The sequence below is a fragment of the Aquarana catesbeiana genome, linkage group LG03 (genome assembly GCF_042186555.1).
Source record: "Aquarana catesbeiana isolate 2022-GZ linkage group LG03, ASM4218655v1, whole genome shotgun sequence".
NCBI classification, from domain to species: domain Eukaryota; kingdom Metazoa; phylum Chordata; class Amphibia; order Anura; family Ranidae; genus Aquarana; species Aquarana catesbeiana.
In genome coordinates, this window is record NC_133326.1 from 380,946,704 (window position 1) to 380,971,180 (window position 24,477).

Sequence of the window (24,477 nt, forward strand, 5' to 3'; positions counted from 1 at the left end):
CTAATTACATTCGGGAAATACTAACCGCTCCTCCCCCCCATCAAAAGAGGAGCTGGTGTTCTCTCCCAAAAAACTGTCCGTAGCTAGAGCTACCACAATCTAGACCAGAAGGTCAGGGACCCGACCCTTTGGTCAGACCCAGATGCAGCACCCATCCTCACCAGGAGCACCCTTCCGGACGGCTCAGACTTAACCATCGGCCAGCCCCCAGTATCTGTCGGGCAGCTTGGCATAGTCCCTGCTGAAACCGCCTTTCCAGGCACTATAACACTATTGGATTTGCTGGGTCTCCCCTTTGAGAGTAGCACAGTGCCTCCTCTGGAAACTGATAAGAACAGATACTACACTTGATCTTAGCCAAAAGGCAGAGAAGCGAGTCAGTGCCACATATCTGTGCCAAGTATCAGTGCCCATAAGTGCCAGATATCAGTGCCACAAATCAGTGGCCATCAGTCAGTGCCACCTATCAGTTGTGCATATCAGTGCCAGCCATTAGTGCTGCAAATCAGTGCCCATCAGTCAGTTCCACCTATTAGTGCTGGAAATCAGTGCCCATCAGTCAGTGCCACCTATCAATGCTCATCAGCGCTGCTGCATATTAGGGCCTCCTCATCAGTGCCACTGCCACCCCATCAATGCCCTTCATTGCTGCCTCATCCGTGCCACCTAATCCTATCAGTGCCCATCAGTGCTGCATTAAGTGCCTCCTCATCAGTGCCACCCCATCAGTGCTCTTCAGTGCTGCCTCATCAGTGCTCCATTAGTGCAGCCTCATTAGCGCACATCAGTGAAGGAGAAAAAGTACTTATTTACAAAATTTTCTGAGAGAAACTAAGAAAAACTTTTTTTTTTTTGTGGTAAAAAAATCAAACCCAGCGGTGTTTAAATAATGACCACCAAAAGAAGCTCTATTTGTGTGAAAAACGAATGATACATTTTTTCTATTTGGGTAGTGGCATGACTGCGCAGTGCACAATTGTCATTCAAAGTGTGACAGCGCTGAAAGCTGAAAATTGACACGGGTAGGATGGGGTGAAAGTGCCTGGTATTGAAGTAGCAGTGGACAGACACTTTGCGCTTGTAATTTTTTATTTCCCATTTGTATTGCCCCAAGGTCGAGCAAATTATCAGAGCCTGTCAGTGCACACTGCAGAGACACCAGCAGAATGTCAGCGGTGCTTGCAGACTGCAAGCTTTGTTCTACAAAATTATCTAGAGGAGGTACAAAATCAGTTCCTACAATACCAGTAATCTGATAAAGCATTTGAAATTAAAACATAAAAGTGAGCAAGGAGAATTTACCACTATCGCTAGCAGTAGCACTCAGCAGCCAACTCCGCAGCAAACTTTTGCCAGAAGAGAAAAGCTGTCAAGAGACAACCCCAGTGCTGTAAAAATAACAGAGGCGCTCATCCAATTTATTATTCTGGATGATCAACCTCTTTAAATTGTGGTGGCAAGTTTTTTGTTATCCAGCAACGCACCAACACCTTTGCAGCCATTGTGCTATTTGCTGGGTGTTTGGTGTGTCCTGTACCTTTAAGAAGGGGTGGGCTTCCCTTCAGTCCACCTGCCCTCATTTATCCATCAGAATGCATGTACCTCCACTGTGGGGACACTCATATTTTAGTGTTAGGACCACAGATACCAGGGTGCCGTGACGCGGCTCTGTGGTTCACGCATGCGTTTGCAAATGTGTGCGGACTAAACCCCTGTTTTTAACGCATACTGTTAGGCAGGTTTATTTGGTTGTCTGCGAGCTGGTGGTAAGTAGGCTTTGTTTTTTTCCTGGGCATTCACCAGGCTTTTGTTGTTTCAATTGTAGATAACATGGGTTTTCGACGATTTCCTAATGTGTTGGAGCCAAAGTATGACATTCCCAGTCGCCTCTACATAACAGACGTCTTCTTACCACAGATCCACGACACGGTTAAAAAGCACATTGCTATCATGTTGCAAGAGGACGTAAAAGCAATTACCTTCACCACTGACATCTGGAGCAGTAGTGTGAGTCCACTGTCTTTCATCAGCTTAAATGCGCAGTGGATAGATGACGAATTCTCTCTGCATCAGGTCATGCTCCACGCTATGAAATTTGAAGGATCCCACACCGGTCAAGCAATAGCGAACATTTTTGAGTAAATGCTTCAGACTTGGGCGATTCCCAAAAGTTCTGTTCATGTTGTGGTTCGGGACAATGCCAAAAACATGATAAAAAGTATGGAAGATGCTGGACTTCCCAGTATTTCATGTGTGGCACATACACTGCAGCTGGCTGTCTCAGAGGGACTGTTATCACAGTGCAGCATTGCAGATGCTGTGGGAGTCAGGCGCAGAACAATTGGTCACTTCAAACATTCTAACCTGGCATACTCTCGGCTGCAGGACATCCAGATATAGCTTGGTCAGCCAGTAAGAAGGCTTCAAGAAGACATGCAGACTCGTTGGAACAGCACATTTTACATGCTGAAGTCTCTGATTGAGCAGAAACGGGCCCTTGGAATGTATGTGTCTGAACATGAGCTCCCTGCCATCATTACTGCAAACCAGTGGAATCTGATGGAGAAGATGATCAATATCTTGGCTCCCTTTGAAGAGATGACTCGCCAAGTGTGTTGTTCAGATGCGTTTGCCTCTGATGTAATTCCTGCCATCACAGTGCTACAGAAAGTTTTATCAAAAGTTGATGAGGAGTCGCACCATGGTATCAAAACAATGAAGAGCACTTTGCTTGCTGCTTTGCAGAAGTGCTTCTCTGGTACTGAGCGAAACCCACTTTACTGTATCGCAACTTTACTCGGTCCAAGGTAATTCATTTTTCTGCTATTCAATTAACTATAAAAAAATAAGTTTAAATTTGAAATGACTAATGAAATAAAAAATGATAAAATGTTGTTTAACATTTTAAAAATGTAAGAAACTAGAGTAATTTTATTTTAGTTATTTTTGAGTTTTTGGTGTAATACTCTATTTTTTTACTAATTCACAGAAAAAATATGCTGCATTCATCCATTGTTTATTTTTAATTCTAGGTATAAAAATCTATTTTTCTGTAATGCAGACACTTCCAGGGAGGCAAAAGAAATACTGGAACTGCAAAACATTTCTGAAGAGGCAATTGTATCTGAGGAGGCGGCAGCACATGAAGAACCAGCTTCCAAAAGGCCTCATCGTGACCAGACAGGTACCAGTCTGGACAGTGTCTTTGCAGAAATTGCTGGTGAATGTTCAGCTACATCTGAGAGCAGTGCTCCAAAAGCTGTTTCTATTCAGCTGGAAGCTTACTTGAGATCACTGTACCTCATTCAGAGAAACCCCAGAAGTGCTGGGCAGTTAATAAACTGAGATTTCCAACTATGGTTAAAATAGTCCAAAAATATCTTTCTGCCCCATGCAGTAGTGTTGAAAGTGAAATATTGTTCATCTAATGTCCTTACTGATAGCAGAAACAGGCTTATGGCTGAACATGCAGAGATGCTTCTGTTCCTTAAAAAGAACTTGCCACTAAATTTAGAGAAATAATCATTATCATTTGAATTGCTAGATTACCTGTTAACCTAGCCCATACTGCTGTTCCCCATGATTAAACAATGCACTGTTATATTTTTTTACTGTTTTGCAATTTGAACTTTTGGTTGTTTGTGTGATTTTACATTTGTTATTTATTGTTGTTGTTTTTATCAATATATTTTATTGTTGTAAAATATATCTTGTTATTTATAAACATGTTCTGTGAAAATTCTTTGAGTTTTTTACAAGTTTGTGACAAGCAAATAAAACTGTTTTATTCTTTTATAATCTCTTGAGTTACAGTTTTTCATAATTATAAAGAAGATATCGTTAGTCTGTATTGTGCTTTGAAAACTGTCACTTGACATTAAAAAGTGTATCAGTAATTGGTATCGGCGAGTACTTGAAAAAAAGTATCAGTACTTGTACTCGGTCTTAAAAATGTGATATCGGTGCAACCCTAAACTTGACCAAAGTTCACTATGTAGGGCCTCAGCCACTTGACCATCATTCCCTTAATACTTTTTTCTCTTCTTACAAGGACACGAACTTCCAAGATGCACAATTGGCCGTATGAGTGCAGATATGATGTAGGCTTTGATTGAGCTAGAGAAAATAAAGGAGGCTGTCACTGCTTTACAAAGAAGAATATGTGATTATGTCGACATGCTTGCCAAATTTTTAGTTCATCTGGCCTTTCTTCCACTTGTTGGCTCCTGTTTGCAGTTTTAAGATTTCCCATGGCTTTATTACTTTTCAGCCCTGGTTTACATTGATGCTACTTAGAAATACAATCTTACTTGAAGTAGCACGGTTTCGAATTAGCAAAGTCAGTGCAATTTCAGGTGCAACTTGATAGACATTTGTGTGGCTTCATGCGCAGATGTCTATTGAAGTCACACCAGAAATTGGAAAAAGTAGTGCAGGAATTACTTTTGCAAATTGTTGTGGCACCACTAAATCAGTGTCGCACCGATTGGAACAGTGCCATTGCCTCAAATAGGCTGCGACTTGTCATGCGATTTGATCTATCAAATCGCATGACAAATTGCTCTAATGTGAACCTAGGCTTTATAGTGTCTGAGGTCAGTGTTTAGCCACTCCACTTCTCTAGGTGCACCACCAGGTCCTGTTTTCTTTATTTTCCACAGCCTAAAAACGACTGTATGAATTACTAACCTCAAAAATGACATCACCTGTGCCAAAAACGAAACATATAGAAAACATGACTTAGAAATGCATCTGGAGACGGAGCGTTGTGAAACACTGCCCTAAGTAATGTTTTAATTGTAATCTTCATGTGTTTTTGATGCCGCGTACACACGAGTGGACTTTACGGCATACTTGGTCCGGCAGACCGGAGTCCGGCGGACAATTCGATCGTGTGTGGGCTCCAGCAGACTTTTTTTCCCCAAAAATTCAACGGACCTAGAAATATAACATGTTTCAAATCTTTCCGACGGACTCGAGTCCGGTCGAAAAGTCCGCTCGTCTGTATGCTAGTCCGACGAACAAAAACCGACGCTAGGGCAGCTATTGGCTACTGGCTATGAACTTCCTTGTTTTAGTCCGGTCGTACGTCATCATGTACGAATCCATCGGACTTTGGTTGATCGTTTGTAGGCAAGTCAGTTGATTCGGAAAGTCCATCAAAAAGTCCGCCAGACAAAGTCTGCCGTAAAGTCCGCTCGTGTGTACGCGGCATTAGAATTGCAAAACCAAAAATTGAAGATGCACACAAATTGGGCCACAAAATTCGGAATTCCCTCATGATCACATGCCTAAAATGTGTGTCTTTCCCTACATCTAGTTTGCTAAAGCCCCAAAACAAACAGTGTGTCAACATGCGCTAGCTCCCATCATGGCGGATCAATGGACATGTTTCGGGGGTGCAACCCCTTCCTCTCACCTAATTTAGTTTTGAGGAAGGGGTTGCACCCCCAAAACGCGTACATTGTTATCCCATGATGGGAGATAGCACATGTTGACACACTGGGGGTGATTTACTAAGAACAATGCGCTGCGCCGGTTCCTACCTCATTTGGTGCGCCGGATAAATAATTGATTGAGCGTGTGGAAGGGCGCACGCAGAAGCGCAACATGATAATAACTATGCAAATGCAACTGGTGTTTTCTCATTGATAATAGCGCACGCCCATCTCATTGGATGTGTCTTGTTAGGCAATTAGTAGTTGTTCTCACTTAATTAACCCTTTTGATGCTAATCTCATTCCTATTACTTCTAATATATCTTTGAATTTTTTTTTTTTTTTTTTTGATTTTCACACAAATATTTCAATACATTACAAAAAACAGAAAAGTGTTTCTAAACCCAATAAATTAATATTTTCAGATCTTGATCTTTAAAGGTGACCATACACTGCCTGTTTGATTTCCTATAATTTGAATTAATTGTTCAAGTGCGTCTACCTATTTTTCCAAAATATCGAGTTGTGCAGAGATTGGCCAATCAGATTGCATAGTGCATGACCATTCTTAAGTGCCAAATTTGGAATGTAGAGACAGGACCTACTTGTATTTTCACAAGTGGACACAAGAACCTACATCTATAGTTACATATTTGTGCAGCACAGTGGTGTAGTGGTTAGCACTTTCACCTAGCAGCAAAAAGGGTCGCTGGTTCAAATCCTGCCTAAGACACCATCTGCCTGGAGTTTGCATGTTCTCCCTGTGCCTGCGTGAGTTTTCTCCCAAAATCTAAAAACATACTGTAAATTGGCCCTAATATGTGTGTTAGGGACCTACACAAACACTACCCCATATTAAAAAATATATATTTTTTTTCTTAATTTGCAAATAAGGATCATCTCTTCCTCATAGAACTTAGCAGCAGTACAAGCAACTTCCTGTAGGGGTGTGATGTAATTTCTATGTGCTGGCCACCACTTTCTGAGAACCACATATGCGCATACCTGTGTGCACACAGCAGTTTCACATCTAACTGCAGAAACCCATTTTTTATGGAAATTAATAGTAAAGCAGATGCAGATTTCCAGGACTGGACTAACAAATATTTCTAGTGAAAAGCAACTGGTGTTTTCTATTAAACACGGTCTAAATGGGCCATTGACATGCATCACAATTGTACTTAGGAACGTGTCTTTGCAAATTTCAACTAAATTAAATCCTTTGTTATTTTTGCTTGGGGATAGAGTGCAGAGGGATTAGAAGTCTGGTCAGTTTTTGGGGATGTCTGCACTCCTGATAGGGTGAAGACACCTCCCAAATGTTGCCACTTTCTCCTTCAAATTTATTCACTTCCTGTCACATAGTCAAACAGGAAGTGAGGGTAAAACCCTACCAACGTCTTTCCTAGGGGACACACAGGTCAATCTAAATAGCTTCCCCATTAGGTAAATTGCACTCTAGCATTTTGCTGTGTACACCCCAAATTATTAGGTATCTTGGACTTTGGGGTTTATTTACTAAAGGCAAATCCACTTTGCACTACAAGTGCACTTGCTGGAGATCCGAGGGAGACATGCAAGGAAAAGAAAAAAAACACCATCTTTGCTTCCACATGATTGGATGTTAAAATCACCAGTGCTTCCTCTCAGATTCAGCGACTACACTTGTACTGCAGAGTGGATTTTCCTTTACTAAACCCCAAACTGCCTAATCATTTGGGGTGTACACAACAAAGTGCTAGAGTGCAATTTGCTTAATGGGGACACTAGTTTGATCTGTGTGTATGCGAGAAAAGACATTGGACCCTCACTTCCTGTTTAGTTATGTGACAGGAAGTGAAGCCAGTTTTAAGAAAAGGGACACAAAGCCCAACCTAAAAAAAAGCAGGGGTTCTAACACTCACTTAGTTTCCCTCAAATGCCCACAATTAAAATAGGATTGCCTTGAGCTAGAGTTTAGCGCAGTGCTCTAAATCAGTGCTTATCAAGCCTGTCCTCAAGTACCCCCAATAGGCCATGTTTGCAGGTTTTCCTTCATCTTGCACAGATGCTTTAAATCATAGTCAATGGCTTGGTATTCTGGACAGCTATTCTACAGAAGATAAATTCACAAAACGTGTCCTGTCGGGGCTACTTGAGGACTGAGGCAGAGAACCACTGCAGTAAAAAGGAAAATTGAATACTTACCGCTCTGTAATTTTCCTTTCCTGGTGCTTATCCATGGCAGCATACACACAATCCATGCATATGCTACCATGAAGGCACCAGAAAAGTAACTTAGACAAATCACACCTGTTTTGTTTTGACATGCCAATCAGCCTAGTTAAGCTGCAGCTGTGAAATCTGTTGCATGAAAAACAAAAAAACAAACATCTAAATTTGCATCAAATTTTATTGGTCAACAAAACAGGAAAAGAGCAAGGACAGCAAAAAAAACCAAAAACAAAAAAAAAAAAAACCCATGCAACACATGTATGTTAATTTGGGACACTAACAGAAAATGGTTTTTGAGGTCTACTCATTTTGCATTGGAAGTTAACAGCAGATAAAAGGACATCTATTAATGATTTAAAAATTAGTCATAACATCTGGAGAATGATTTAGCAAAATAATTCAGCACACACAATTAAATCAAAGTGAACAACATAAAAATGACACATATTAACATCAAAAATATCCCCCACCCAAAAAAAACACACCGAAGTAAAAACACATGTGTTTTGCAAAGACATAACGACACACACGCCTCTCTTTTCAGGGCAAGGTAAAGAATGCTATCTGCAAGCTTCATATAACATAGGTTTGTGTGCTAATGAGGCAATTGAAAACACATGGACAGTCCATGAAACCTACAAAATGCAAGTTCTCCCAATGTAGAGACAGAACTTCAAAGTGGATACACCTGTTAAGGATGTCCTTAAATTACTAACCCAAAAAACACACTCTCTGAGCATGCCCAGAAACATCCAAGAAAGACACAAAAAGCACCCAAAAAAAAACAAAGTCCCTGAGCATGCCCAGACCAACCCAAATGCATTTCACACACCAAAAGGCACAGGAAAAAAAATCAAAGTCCATGAGCATGCCCAGACCAACCCAAATGCAGCTAGCACAAAATAAGCCACCCCCCTGTCCAAAATGAACCACATAATCCAGCATGCTACAGAATTAGAGATGGGAGATGGGACAAACACCCCCCGGTCCGGGGGGGGGGGGGAGAGCCTAACATGTACAAAAGTTATACAACAAATCAACAAATACCATTGCAGTCTATGGGAACTGACTTGTTAATTTTGCTAGTCCCCACTTGACTGGCTTATCTTTTAGTTATTGGCCTTAAAATGGGTATTGGGGCCCAGGTCCCACCCTAAGGGACATATATCAATTGTCAAGAATTTGGAGAACCCCAAAAACATAGCAAGGAGAAATGCCTTTAAGTATTAAAAATAGCTTAAGGGACAGTTCACACCACATGCAGTCCAGTGCGTTTTTTTTGCATCAAAAATGCATGGAAAGTAGGTTATATGTTTTTCAATGCCATAGTTCACACCAGTGCTTGCAGTTCCAGTGCGTTCCAGTTCCAGAAAATAAAGTAGAACGTGCTGCATTTTTCATGCACTGGACTGTACTGGAACGCTGTAAAAAGCAAAAAAAAAGCATCAGAAACGCACAGGAACGCATCACAAATGCGCATACATAAAAGCATCTGGACTGCGTTTCTATAGAGTGAACTTGCCCTAAAGCTATTAACTGGGGGGGGTTACTCTGCCTGTAAAGTGGTGCATATGTAGCGTGTATCCAAAATGCTGAAATGCTGCGGATGGATTGGTGAAGGCAGCTCACAGCCTTTGGAGTATGGAGTGGAGTGTAGCGTTCCCCTTTAAAGGCAAAAACTAGACCAAATAAAACATATGCATTAGAAGTGGAGACAAGAGCATTGGAGTGTAGCGTTCCCTTTAAAAGCAAAAACTAGCCCAAATAAAACATATGCATTAGAAGTGGAGACAAGAGCATTGGAGTGTAGAGTTCCCCTTTAAAAGCAAAAACTAGCCCAAATAAAACATATGCATTAGAAGTGGAGACAAGAGCCTTGGAGTGTAGAGTTCCCCTTTAAAAGCAAAAGCTAGCCCAAATAAAACATATGCATTAGAAGTGGAGACAAGAGCATTGGAGTGTAGAGTTCCCCTTTAAAGGCAAAAGCTAGCCCAAAGAAATCATATATGCATTAGAGGGGGAAGGTTAAATGCCCTTTTAGGAGGAGAGTCTTTTTACCTAATTTTAACAAGGGACATGTCACATGCTGGCAACGTAACACGCTAACATGGCCTGTGTGCAAATATCCTTAAAAAAACACATAAAAGTGAACCAGTGTAAAAAAAAAAAAAGTTTAGAGGTGTGCCCGTTCAACCCATGCAAATGCATTTACGTTGCTTGACATTTACTAAGATTTTGCCGGTGCACTGAACCAATGTATTTGAACGTGCGCAAATGCCGCTCGCGCATGCACAGTGCATAAACGTGCTTGCAGGTGCAGCAGGCTTGTTTAGAAAAAGTTACTTTCTCATTCTATTTTGGGAATATTTGTTACTTGGGCAGTATTACTATACTTCCTTACATCACCCCACATCACCCCCATAATATTGGCACTTCCAGCTTCTTTTAATTTTGAGGTGAAGATGCTGACCGCCAGGTCCATAGTGGCACACTGATTGCCTCCTCCCGTGCGCTGAGAATGCTTTAGTAAATGGAGAATAGTGCTGTGTTACCGGCGCAAATGTTTTGTAAATAACCCCCACTGTGTGTTTTGGGGCTTTAGGAAATAAACTGTTTGTACCTACAGACATTTTAGACAGGGGATCATAAGGGATATTTAACAGTTATGCCTCTACATGCACGTGGCTTCAAATTTTGGCTTTTAGAGGGGTGAGATCACCCCATCTGAGGTAGGCAACATCAACACAGTTTTGGGATATTAATGTCTCATGTGGCCTTCACTTTAGCAAAGTCGAACTTTGTAAGTTCCTGAGTTGGGGAAGTGTATGTTATGTTTTTTAAACATGCCTGGTTATCCCCAAAAAAGGCAAAATAATGTCAAACATACATGTTATACACCAAGATGTTGGTTTGCTCAAAAACCTTTTAAAACGCACATGTGAATGTACTGTCTGAGAGTAAAATGTTTTATACTAAACAATGTGTGGCTTCTTATTTCATTGCTCAAGTGTATTTGTTAAGTTGGTGTAGTTACTGTAACAATGTGCTCTAAAATGTGGCAAACTCAGCCAAATTTAGGGCCTCAAAGAAATTAATTAAAGCAGTTGAAAAGGCTGAATATTTTTATCATTAATGCATTAGATACATTAATAACAATAACACTGTGTGTAGCAGACCCACAGCACAACATAATAGTAAGCTGAAGAAGAGATTGTCACCTTATGGAGCAAATAAGTTACGTTTGCACTATTGTAGAAAATGGCCAAAATTAAGGCCATTTGAGAACCTAGGAGACAGATAAGAAACACAAACAGTAATTCAAATGAAATAGGAGTTTGGTATCAAATCAAAAATGTATTCAGGATCAGCAACATTTTGCTGCAAAGCCACTGCCCATCTACCCACAAAGTAGTCCATATACTGTTGCCGGACATCTCGGACAGTTTGGGAGGGCAACCCAGCATGCCCACTTTCCAGAGCCATCATGACAGCAGGATCAGCTGGGCCTAACACAGAAAAGTCAACCTCGCTTGGAAGTGGGGCAAGGTAGCTGCTTGCATTCCTACGTAAGTAATTGTGCAGGATGCAGCAGCACACTACAACATGGTTTAGCTCAGTGTTTCTCAACTCCAGTCCTCAAGGCGCCCCAACAGGTCATGTTTTCAGGATTTCCCTCAGATGAAACAGCTGTGGTAATAACCAAGGAAGTGAAACTGATCAAATCACCTGTGCAAAATAATGGAAATCCTGAAAACATGACCTGTTGGGGCGCCTTGAGGACTGGAGTTGAGAAACACTGGTTTAGCTCATATTCGGCCAGGTTAATCCATGTTAGAAACAGCCTGAACCAACTAGATAGTATTCCAAATGCGTTCTCTACAACCCTTCGGGCACGAGACAGCCTGTAGTTGTAGATCCTCTCCTCTGGGGTGAGGTTCTTCATAGGAAAGATCCTCATAAAATGTTCCCCTAGAGCAAAGGCCTCATCTGCAACAAATACAAAATTGAGGCCCTCGACATTCTTCTCAGGAGGTGGCAAATGTAAGGTGCCATTCTGTAGCCGACGGTAGAATTCGGTCTGTGCAATCACTCCTCCGTCCTAGTTGCGGCCATTCTTCCCAATGTCCAGGTACAGGAACTTATAATTATAATAATAAGAGCCCGAGTTGGGTGGTGGGACAATGCGGATATGCTTCCCATCAATCGCCCCACCACAGTTGGGAAAATGCCACTGATGGTGGAATTGGGCTGCAACAGCCTGCCATTCCTATGGGTTGGAAGGAAACTGTGTAGTCAAACAAGAAAAAAAAATACTACTTTTGCACATAACATTGCAAGCAGATTTGACACAAACATTCTTGGCCAACATCAGTATAACATTTATTTTAATTAGTATTTAAAGACAAAAGTATAAGGTCAACTTATCAGATTCCTCACTCCCTCTGGTGGCCCATTATAAAAATGTTATGGTGGGGGGATTGGTAGATGTTTTGGACAGGTAACCCTCTCCACTTCCATGAGAGTTGAATGCATAATGTGTGATTCTTTGGCCAGCCCCTCCTTACTTACACTATTGGCAACCCACTGGACAGGTAAGAAGTGTCATAATCCAAAAATATGGATACACACTGTCCAAATTGAAGCACATTTTTACATTCATAAATTACCTATCAAGATAATAGGAGAAAAAACTTTCAACAGTACCATTTGAAGGTATTCAAGCAGGCCCTTGCACTACATGATTTGGTGAATTCATCCAGAAATATGACCACAAAAGAGGTATAGTGTGTATGAGTTTTGCAAAGTCAGCAGATTAGAGTATTGGTATCAGTTTACTTAGCATTTTGGGGGGTTCCAAATGAGTTTGGGCCCAAAATAAATGGTCTTGCACTCTGCCTGAATTTGAGGACAACAATAACATATGTACACATTTTAGGGGGTGTTTAGGGTAGGCACAAAAATGAAGATGACAAAATACATTGTTAAGGTACAAGGCTAGGTGTATATGGGCCCAGGATAGCATGCTGGGGAGGTTAGTGACAGCAAATATGCATGAAGGACAAAAAAGGAGCATTAAAAGCTTACAGCATGCATGAGGACAAAGAGGACATTCACAGCATATTACAATAATGGTAATTATGGAATGAAGAAATTATTACAATACATTAGCAAACATTAAATACATAGAATGTGATGTTAAAGGCTAAAACTTACCTGAATATAGTCCTTCTGCAGGATTTGGCTGATGGCAGAACAGGTCTCTGAAATAATGATTCCCAGAGCCTGAGGGGAGATCCCAGTTGTGAACTTCAGATCCTGGAGACTTCTCCCCATCGCAAAGTACCGCAAGGTGGCGACGAGCCTTTGCTCGGGAGTAATGGCTTGCCGCATGCATGTGTCCTGCTTACTAATATAGGGGGTAAGCAATGCCAATAGACGGTGAAAGCAGGGGTCTGTCATCCAAAGATAATTCCTGAAATCATCAGGATTTTTCTCCTGGAGCTCCCTCAGCAAAGGCATATGACATAATTGGTCACGATTAAGCAACCGATTCTTGGTCCAAGAACTCCTCCTCCCCTGTTCCTTGACTGGACTTGGGTCAAAGCAATAACTCCAAGCCCAATAATAGCACAATCTCTCAGACGAGAACGCCACAAGGCTAGTAGACGAACGGCCGTTCAGAAACAAACTGACAAGCACGCACTGAAAATCAGAAAGGACCTGACAGGCATGACCTGAAAATCAGAAACGAACTGACAAGCAGGCACTGAAAATCAGAAGCGAACTGAAAAGAACGCACTGAAAAACAGAAACAATCTGACAAGCACACACTGAAAAACAGAAAGGAACTGAGAAGCACGACCTGAAAATCAGAAACGAACTGACAAGCGCGAGCTGAAAAGAGCAAATCAACACTCACCAAACTTCTACTAACATGAGATTGGCAGGAGCCCAAAGGGTGGCGCATGACTATTGAACTTCCTTTTTATTGGCTCGTAGTACGTCTAGTAAGTCACTATGTTCGTAATTGTTGGCCAACAATTGTGTGGCCGTCTGTATGCAAGACAAGTTTGGGCCAATGGCCTTCGGACAAAAGTCCACAGTTTCGTTGGAGAACAATCCGATCGTGTGTCCTGCCGCTGTTAAAAGCATGTTTTGTTATTTTGAAATTCCAAGGCTCCAGGAACAGTGATCACTTAAAGTTGTACATTGTGATTAGCTGCGTTTACTTGCGTTTACATGCGTCTGCATTTAGCTGCATTGGAACATTCTTGCCATTTCTGATGTGCTTCCTGTTTTTCTTTATTTGTTGCCGCTGCTATCCGCAGGTGAAATTGTACACTGTGGTTACCTGCAGTTATGTGCAGATAGCTGCAATAATCCGGTTCTGGATGCAGTCAAATTTTATTTTTTCTAACAAAACCCCATGTAATGAAACCGTTGCTAAATGCAGAGTGTGAATGGGGCCATAGGAGAGCATTGTCTGAGTTTAGCTGCAGTAGATAACTTGGTCTATCCGCACGCAGCTAAAAGCTGAATTCTATCCGCCCGTGTGAAAGGGGCCTTAGGATGCTGATCAGTGAGCTCATAGTTCATTGAGAACTACAAGCCATCTGCCACAGATTGCTGTGAATGAATGACATGACTGTGTGGGTGGAGCACCACAAAACTGAGGAGATTTTAAAATGTGACAGTGGCTCCAGGGGAGTGGAACCCCTGCCTACATGTTCTGAAGGTGAACATGTCCTTTAATGTAAACTGATCACTATATGATTATAACAAGCCACAGCAATGTACATACCATCACATATTTCAAGCACTCATGATATGCAATTCCTCACCCTGCACCATGTGTGTTATACACTCCTAACCTCTGCACTCTGTGCTTTACTTACTCCTGACCACTGTACTCTGTTGCTTTGCAAACTACTGACCTTTGCACTCTGTGTGTTGCTTATTCCTGACCCTTGAACTCTGTACATTATGTAATCCTGGCCACTCTACTTTGTATGTTACTTGCTTCTGCACTCTATGGGTTAAATACTCCTGGTCCAATTTGTTTCTTACCTAACAGGTAAGCCTTCACTCGGGGCTTTACTCATAACCCCTGCATTCTGTGTGTTACTTATGCCTGACTCCTGCATGCTGCATAATTTATGCCTATTTTTTGCAGTCTGTGCATTAAGTATTCTTGTTTGTTACATACTCCTGATCCCTACACTCTGTGTATTACGAACTCCTGATCCACGCACTCTACGTGTTACATACTCTTGCTCTCTGTGTTCTATATATTATTTACTTTACCCTGCATTTTATGCATTATGTACTCCTGACCTATAGGAGTCAGTGTGTTCTTACTTATAAGCCTTGCACTCTGGATACCTGTTCAATTAATAATTAGACTCTTCTGTAGCTGAATTCTTGTTAATTAGGATTTTGTTGTCTAAAATGTATCCTTTTTTTACTATCATTATTATTATACAAGATTTATATACCGCCAACAGTTTACGCAGCGCTGTACAACTTGAGGGTAGACAGTACAAATACAATACACTTTAAAACATTAGGAATCAGACAGCCCTGCTCTTTAGAGCTTACAATCTAAGAGGGAGGGTCAAGAGATACAGGAGGTAATAACTATGGGGAGATATGCTTATGGAGAAAATAAATACAGTTTTAGGTAGGGGCCAGATAGGCTTCTCTAAAGAGTTGGCTTTTTCAGGGATCATCTGAAAGTGGACAAAGTAGGAGATAGACAGATTGGGGTACAGCATTCCAGAGGATGGGAGAGGCTCAGGAGTAGTCCTGGAGACAAGCATGGGATAAGGTGATAAGTAAGCTAGAGAGCAGGAGGTCTTGGGAGGAATGAAGAGAACAATGTGGTTGGTATTTTGAGACCAGGTTGGTGATGTAGCTGGGGGCCAAGTTTTGGATGGCTTTGTAAGTTGGATGCTGAAGCTGAGTGGTTTGTAAGGTGGATGATCCTGACAGCAGCGTTCATGATGGATTGAAGAGGGATAGCCTATTTAAAGGTAAGCCAATGAGGAAGGAGTTGCAGTAGTCGAGACGAGAGATGACCAGGGAGTGGATTAGAAGCTTTGTGCTGTAGTTGGTTAGGAAGGGGCGTATCTTGGAAATGTTGCAGAGGATGAGGTGGCAAGCTTTGTACAGCGACTGGATGTGGGGCCGAAAAGATAGTTCAGAGTCCAGGATTTCACCTAGGACCTTGGCAAGGGGGGACAGATTGACAGTTGAGCCGTTGATTTTGACAGAGAAATCAGGTAATTTCACGCGCAACGTAACACGCAACATAAGGATAAGGGAATGACGACACATGTATCCGGCGCGACATGAACAGCGTGAGATGATAACAGATGTATTCTGCAAGACATTGAGCGTGGCGCAAACACATCACGTATGGCGCAAAGAGATGACATCAAGGTGACTGCATCATATCCTGTCACCACCAGGATATACACATTCAGGGATAAGGACAGCGGCCATATTGGAAACTAAAACCGCCGACACAGAGTCTCCACAATCTAGGAGAGGGTGCAGAAAACACTCAGTCCAAAGATTCAGGAGATAAGTTATGGCCCCAAATATGTAAATAAAGGGGCCTGAGTGTGCCGGGTATGTAGGTGAAGGCCTGCGGACCAAGATCCTCATATTGAGAAGTATTGCTCTCACCATCACAGGTAATGTGAAACGCAAGGAAAAATATACAATGAAGAAGCCAAAAGAGCATTAAAAAATGCCAATCAGCAAAATTATACAATATATATCCAGAGATAAAACTATAATTCTCCCGCTCTACAAGACTCTGGTCCGGCCGCACCTAGAGTATGCTGTCCAGTTCTGGGCACCAGTCCTCAGAAAGGATGTACTGGAAATGGAGTGAGTACTAGGAAGGGTAACGAAGCTAATAAAGGGTCTGGAGGATATTAGTTATGAGGAAAGGTTGCGAACACTGAACTTATTCTCTCTGGAGAAGAGACGCTTGAGAGGGGATGATTTCAATATACAAATACCATACTGGTGACCTCACAATAGGCATAAAACTTTTTTGCGGAAGGGAGTTTAACAAGACTTGTAGCCACTCATTAAAATTAGATGAAAAGAGGTTTAACCTTATACTACGTAGAGGGTTCTTTATTGTAATGCCGTGTACAGACGATCGGACATTCCGACAACAAAATGCTGGATTTATTGTGTGTATGCGGCATTAGAGCGGCAAGGTTGTGGAATTCCCTTCCACAGGCGGTGGTCTCAGCGGGGGGCATCAATAGTTTCAAGAAACTGTAAGATAAGCACCTGAACGACCACAACATACAGGTATGTATAATGTAATACTGACATATAATCACACACATAGGTTGGACTTGATGGACTTGTGTCTTTTTTCAACCTCACCTACTATGTAACTATATAATATATCAAATAAATAATCAATTGAAGAAAACCCCAAAGATGTACCATCCCAATCCATAACAAAGGACGTAGGCGTGCGAAACACAACCCCTTGAGGAAAAAGCTTCCCGCGAGAGCCTACATCCAGGAGCAACATCAACTGCCAATATATAACACCAAAATTATTGAGAATAATGCTGTACGAAAAAATCTTTAGATAAGTAAAAAGGAAGGAAAAATCAATCAAACCTTACCCAGATGTTATTAAAAGAAAAGGTTTATTAAAAGATTGCCACTAGGCAAATTAATCAGTTTTGCCTGAGCTGAATCCTTCCAGAAAGGGTCTGAAGCTTTCAGCCTTGTTTTAACCTGGGGGGTGGCATTAAGATATCTTATCCAGCGCATTTCACGCTGGAGTAGAGTCTTGTTCCGGTCCCCCCCCCCCTAATTGGAATATGTACTCGATCCAAAACCGTAAAGTTGACCTTAGGCATTTATCCATGCCTCTTGGCTACATGTCTGCTACAGGTTGCCAATTTGCATACTATGCAAATGCTTGCTAATCTGTTATCCAAGTTTCTGCCGTGTCTTGCCTATATAGAAGGCTCCACATTGACATTGCAGAAGATAGACCAAATAAAAATAAAATTACTGCGCTGTCCTCAAAAAAAAAAAGTGAATTGGTGAATGGATGAAAAATAATCGTGCTATTATTTAGAAGGCCAAACCACAACTTCCTGTGAGATACACACAAAGTAAACAATTTTCTTAATAAGTCGTACTAAACCTTTATATATATATATATATATATATATATATATATATATATATATATATATATATAAATTTGTACAACAAACGCCTATAGCGCTAAACTTTGATATATAAAGTGACTCCATGCAAAGACCAAAAAAAATCGCAAATTGATTATCATATTATGTCATATAAATAAATAGTCCAATATGTTGAAAAATTTTCCAGATATGAGACTGGCATGCGATACACCCAAAAGTCGTGATTTGAGAAAGATGAGACCTCCACCTGCCACACACTGCCGCTTACCGACTCCAAATGATCTCCTATTACAGGAGATCACATGCACTTGTGGCTTAATACCTAGCACAGGCTTTTAGGGAATGCAGTGATAATTCTAGCATCTTCCAAGGTGTTGTCCTTCAAAGGCACGTTTTGCCAATTGATCCCCATAAAAAGATGAAAGCTTCCATAGTGTAAAATCTTATGAGAGTTAATAGGCTGAGGGGTTTGCCTGAGCTGAATTCTTCCAGAAAGGGTCTGAAGCTTTCAGTCTCATTTAAACCTGGGGGGTGGCAGCATTAAGATATCTTATCCAGCGCATTTCGCGCTGGAGTAGAATCTTGTTCCAGTCCCCCCCCTCTAATTGGAATATGTACTCGATCCAAAACCGTAAAGTTGACCTTAGACATTCTGTATCCATGCCTCTTGGCTACATATCTGCCAAGAGGCAGATACAGGTTGCCAATTCACATACTAAAAAAAAAAATGGGAAAAGGTCCCCCGAGCGGGGTTTTTAGGCAGCTAACCATAGATATGAACAAGGCATTAAATAAAATATTAAAATGCTTTATTGAAGGGTAATGAATGAATGTAACAACATATAAATATAAATTGGGAGCTCCAGTGGGAAAATACCCATACCAAATACATATAATAGCAAACATAGGTTATACACAGCATATGATAAGGCTATTGCATAACAATCCTGACGCGTTTCGACCCATGAATTTTGGGGTCTCTTCAGAGGATGAGTTTGCTACAGAAAAAAGAAAAATTTATAACAGTATGTCCAGCTTATTTAAAAGAATTACAGCATAGGCAAGTTTGTTTAGCAACACTTTGCACATAATTACCACTGAGTTTGGATGTACCCCTCGATCAGAGCCTCCCCACACAGCAGCCAGACCATCCAGTGTGCCCGCACGTAGCAGCACCCCAGGAAGAAGGGGGAACAGGAATCCACTTGATATGGCTTACAAGGAGTCACACGTATAATTGCCCCCCCACCAACACACCACTGGGGGGGGTGGGGCCGGAACCTACGAAAATTGTCAGAGCGTTAGCTCCTGAATATACCCATATAGGTTAGTAATTAGATTTAACTGTTGGGCGGTCAGAAAGTGTTGTAATAATCTATTACAGCTTGAATTGATCATGTGAAGGATAATAAAATGAGTAAAGTGACTATATTGGTATAACTAATATAGAATATGTCAGGGATGACCTTGTCTTTAAATGCTGACAATGGCAGTGATAGGAAGAGAAGTGAAGGATGTGCACAGTGAATAATGACATGTAAAATATGTGTGAAAACAGGAATGTGCATGAAAATGATGCGAGTGAGTGTTTAAAACAGAAAAAAAAAAAAAAAACAAAAAAAAAACAAATGAGTGTATGTGTAATGTGTGGATTTGAGGAAAAAGTGCATGATATTGCCAAGTATCTAAGTCTATGTGAAAAAAAGAATGTGCATGAAAATTATGCGAGTGTTTGAACAGCAGAGAAACAAAAAAATAAATAAATGAATAAAATAAAAACCAACACAAAACAAAAAAGAGTGTATGTGTGATGTGTGAATTTGAGGAAAAAGTGCATGATATTGCCAAGTATCTAAGTCTACGGCATCCAGGGCTGGTGTGCACATAAATCAAAATTAAATATAAGTAAAATATTATTCTATGGGGTCTGACAAAGCATTGATAATCAGATGTATCATAAGTTCTTACTCACTCCTACTGTTGAGGAAAAGAGTCTGGCCGTCCAAGGAGGAAGTGGAGGGATCACACCCAAATCCACCCTCATTAAATAGTGTCCTTAATTAGTACTGAAATTAACAACAGGTATCGTTTCTTCCGCCCCTTAACCCCGGAGTGTAGAGGGAGACTGTGGCCGCCATTGGCAGGCCTCGTGTGGCTCCCTCGGCATCCATCAAGGCGAAGCCCCGACATCTGTCGTCACCTTCGCCGTAAAATACGTGACATCATGAGGCCGCACGCACATGCAACCCGCACATGCGCGCACACCGCACGCAATGTCCGAAGGTGATGAGGGATGCCGCCGGCAGGGTAATCACACCCGTGGGCGGCCGACCCGGGAGTCCGGCCATCCAAGGGGAGAGACAAGGGGAGCGCAGGTGACTGAGCTCCCCACCCTGCCGGGAAGACACATCAGGGAACATGATCCCCGACCCAGGGAGCATGCGACAGTGCAGGCATCACAGGGGCCCCGATGGCGCAAGCTGCAAGCGGGGAGGCGCCGATCGAGAGGCACACAAACGAGCTCACATATGCGATTTGTGAAAAACAACAAATAACAAAAGTTTTCTACATAATTACTTATTGATAATACAAAGTAAACATTAGAAACTGCGCACTGACAATTCTAACAATATTCCCAAAAGTATGTAAGAACCACAACAACCCAGAAATGGCAACATAATTTCAACGTTTAAATAGATTTGTTTGAAAGGACATAACTCTCAAATACACAAAAAAATATCTCCCAGATACACAAAATAGTAAATGTATAACAACCCAGATAAGGAAATTTGCATCGGATCCAGTGGATCCCTCATTGCTCACGGTTGCGATGCGATTTTACTCTATTCGCAACCACGAACAAGGCTATGGATTATAGACTCGATTAAGTATAATAATAATACAGACTCACAATACAAGAGCGTAACTGATTTAGTGAGCTCAAGGGAAGAAATATAATTCCAATTTAGTCCTCTTATTGAGAGTCTACTTAAAATCCTAATGTGCGATTTAACATGCGATTTAACACATTTTTGGAAAATATATGGATATAATCTAATGTGGTATCTAGGATTAACACAGAGGGATATATACAGGAGAACAGACAGTGCACAGCTCATGTCTAACTCCCATGTGTCAAATGGGGGAAGGGGTGTTTAACCACCCAAATTTGTATAGCAAAGAGGGAAGACACATTAAGGAGTCAATGCTGCTCACCCCAATATGGACAAGAAAAATGGGAAAAGGTCCCCCGAGCGGGGTTTTTTAGGCAGCTAACCATAGATATGAACAAGGCATTAAATAAAATATTAAAATGCTTTATTGAAGGGTAATGAATGAATGTAACAACATATAAATATAAATTGGGAGCTCCAGTGGGAAAATACCCTTACCAAATACATATAATAGCAAACATAGGTTATACACAGCATATGCCAATATGCAGCCAATTCACATACTATGCAAATGCTTGCTAATCCGTTGTCCAAGTTCCTGCCGTGTCTTTGCCTATATAGAAAGCTAAACATTGACATTGCAGGAGATAGACCACACCCTGCGTCTTACAATTTGCAAAATGTTTGACACTATAAAGCTTTTCCCCATTTAGTAGCGTGAAGAAAGTCCTCCTGCCATTGACCCCACAATGTGAACAGGCTCCACAAAGGAAAGTACACCAGATCTTACATGGGTCCTTCCTTGAGTCTCCTTTGTATTCACTTTGTGTGAGCATTCCACCAATAGATCCTGCCTTTCTAAAGGTAATCTGTGGGTTGGGGGTTACTAAACCCTTGAGAGTTGGATCCTTATTGAGAATCGACCAATGTTTGGAAATAATTTTCCTCACCCTTTCATGTTCGTTAGAATATCGCAGTATAATCCTAGTAACATTATCTTTTTTCTTCTTTTTGGCCTTGAAGAGGAGATCCTGTCTATTTTTATCCTTCACACAGTTAAAAGCCTTTTTAAGGGAAGATTTAGTATAGCCTCTGGCTAGTAATCTCTTATTGAGCTCATCAGCTTCCTGTTGGAAAGCCTCAAAAGTAGTACAATTAAGTTTTAAATGTAAAAATTGACTAAAGGGTATAGACCTTTTTCAGGGATTCAGGGTGAAAACTGTCAACGTGCAACAAAATGTTGCATGTGGACAGTTTCCACCCTTCGTTTTCCTTCCTGAAGAGTCTACTGATTAGTCTACCATCTAGATCCTTGATGATACTAATATCCAAAAAGTTGACCTTATGTTGATCATAAACCATGGTGAAGAACAGATTGAAATCATTGTGATTCATCTGATTAAGACATTCCTTTAAGATCTCTTCTGGACCATCCCATATAAGTAGTATATCGTCTATGTATGTGGCCAATTGATCATTCAACAAAAAAATCCTTTTCCCACTCCCCCAGGTACAGGTTGGCATAAGAGGGGGCGCAACACGTCCCCATAGTCACACCCTGTACCTGGAGGTAGTGGGAACCCTTGTACATGAAAACATTGTGTCTCAAGATAAAATCCAACATCTGCAGTATAAATTTATTGAATTTACACTCCTGTGTTGCTCTCTACTGGAGTATTCGTCCAACAGCAGCAACCCCCAAATCATGGGGAATGCTATTATACAATGATTCAACATCAATTGTTACTAGTTTTGCCGAATCCGGAACTTCCACATTCTCCAATATTTGCAATAGGTGGATAGTGTCTTTGGTATAGAGGCCAATTCCATGACATGTGGTCTAAGATGACTAACTTGACTAACACCTTCTGTGATACACCCATTACCCAAGATAATGGGTCTCCCAGGGGGGTTTAGGATATCCTTATGCACTTTGGGGCGTGCATACATGATGGGTACACAAGGATATTTAGTGCGAATAAATTCCCACATATCCCTCATTATGACTCCCTCATTACGTGCCTCATCCACCAAGGAGTAAAACTCCTGGTTGACTGTCAACTAAGGAAGATGAGATTTTACAATAACATTTATGGTCATTGAGGATCCTAAGACACATTCTCATACATTACATTGTCCATCAAAACTACATTATATCCTTTATCAGATGCTTTAATTGTTATTTTAGTATTATCTTTTAAAGATTTTAGTGCCAGTTGTTGTTCAGGACTCATGTTTATAACTGTGGTATAATTTTTAATTGCCTCTATCTCTTTGGTTGTTTGTTTATGTCAGGTCTGCCAGGAAATTCCACCACCTCTCCAGTTTCCTGACCGGTAGTCTTGTTATCCCAGTATCAGGTGCAGAGACGGTTGAGATCCTGCAGCCAGAATAAAGGGACCGCAAAAGGTGGTGCAAACAGCCTAACAGGGAACCACCAATAAATAACCCACAGTTAGTAGAGGCCGAAGACAGGAACCCGATGGGTGAAAGGACAATCCAAGACAGCGGACCAAGGCAGACGTACACAGGGGTCTACCAGAAGACAGTGTCGGAAACAGGCAGGGTCGGCAACAAGATCAGCGTAAATCCAAGGGGTAATCCAATAATCAAAGTCAGCAACTAGAAGCAAATCGCATCCACCAAACTAGCACGAACAGGAACCTATACTAGGGCGAGGACAGGAAGGGGAAGTGGGGATTTATAGGGTCACTGTTCAGGTGACTATCAACAGCTGGTCCCAGAGTGGAGCCAACATCCAAACTCATGAAGTAGAACCAGAGATTCTTCCAAAAAGCAAGTTCCCTGGTGGTTCAAGCAATAGGAACCTGTCTGTGAACACCAGGTCCCAAGATCAAATCCCAGACATGGCGTGACAGCTTAACAAAAAGTGCCAAAGCTGCGTTCTGATTTAACCACTTCAGCCCCGGAAGGATTTACCCCCTTCCTGACCAGAGCACTTTTTACAATTTGGCACTGCGTCGCTTTAACTGCTAATTGCGTGGTCATGCAATGCTGTACCCAAACAAAATTTGCGTCCTTTTCTTCTCTCAAATAGAGCTTTCTTTTGATGGTATTTGATCACCTCTGCCGTTTTTATTTTTTGCGCTATAAACGGAAAAAGACCGAAAATTTTGAAAAAAAATGATATTTTCTACTTTTTGTTATAAAAAAAATCCAATAAGCTCAATTTTAGTCATACATTTAGGCCAAAATGTATTCGGCCACATGTCTTTGGTAAAAAAAATGTCAATAAGTGTATATTTATTGGTTTGCGCAAAAGTTATAGCATCTACAAGCTAGGGTACATTTTCTGGAATTTACACAGCTTTTAGTTTATGACTGCCTATGTCATTTCTTGAGTTGCTAAAATGGCAGGGCAGTATAAAACCCCCCCAAATGACCCCATTTTGGAAAGTAGACACCCCAAGGAAATTGCTGAGAGGCATGTTGAGCTCATAGAATATTATTTTTTTTGTCCCAAGTGATTGAATAATGACAAAAAAAAAAAAAAATTACAAAAAGTTGTCACTAAATGAAAATTTTTGATTTCATTCTTCACTGCCTATCACAGTTTCAGAGGCCATGGAATGCCCAGGTGGCACCCCCCCCCCCAAAATGACCCCATTTTGGAAAGTAGACACCCCAAGCTATTTGCTGAGAGGCATGGTGAGTATTTTGCAGCTCTCATTTGTTTTTGAAAATGAAGAAAGACAAGAAAAAACA

General features: G+C 41.2%; 1 pseudogene; it reads right to left on the minus strand.

Moving 5' to 3' along the window:
• Window positions 1-272: 272 nt before the first annotated feature.
• LOC141135820 (U2 spliceosomal RNA) lies at window positions 273-377 on the minus strand (annotated as a pseudogene).
• Window positions 378-24,477: the final 24,100 nt, after the last annotated feature.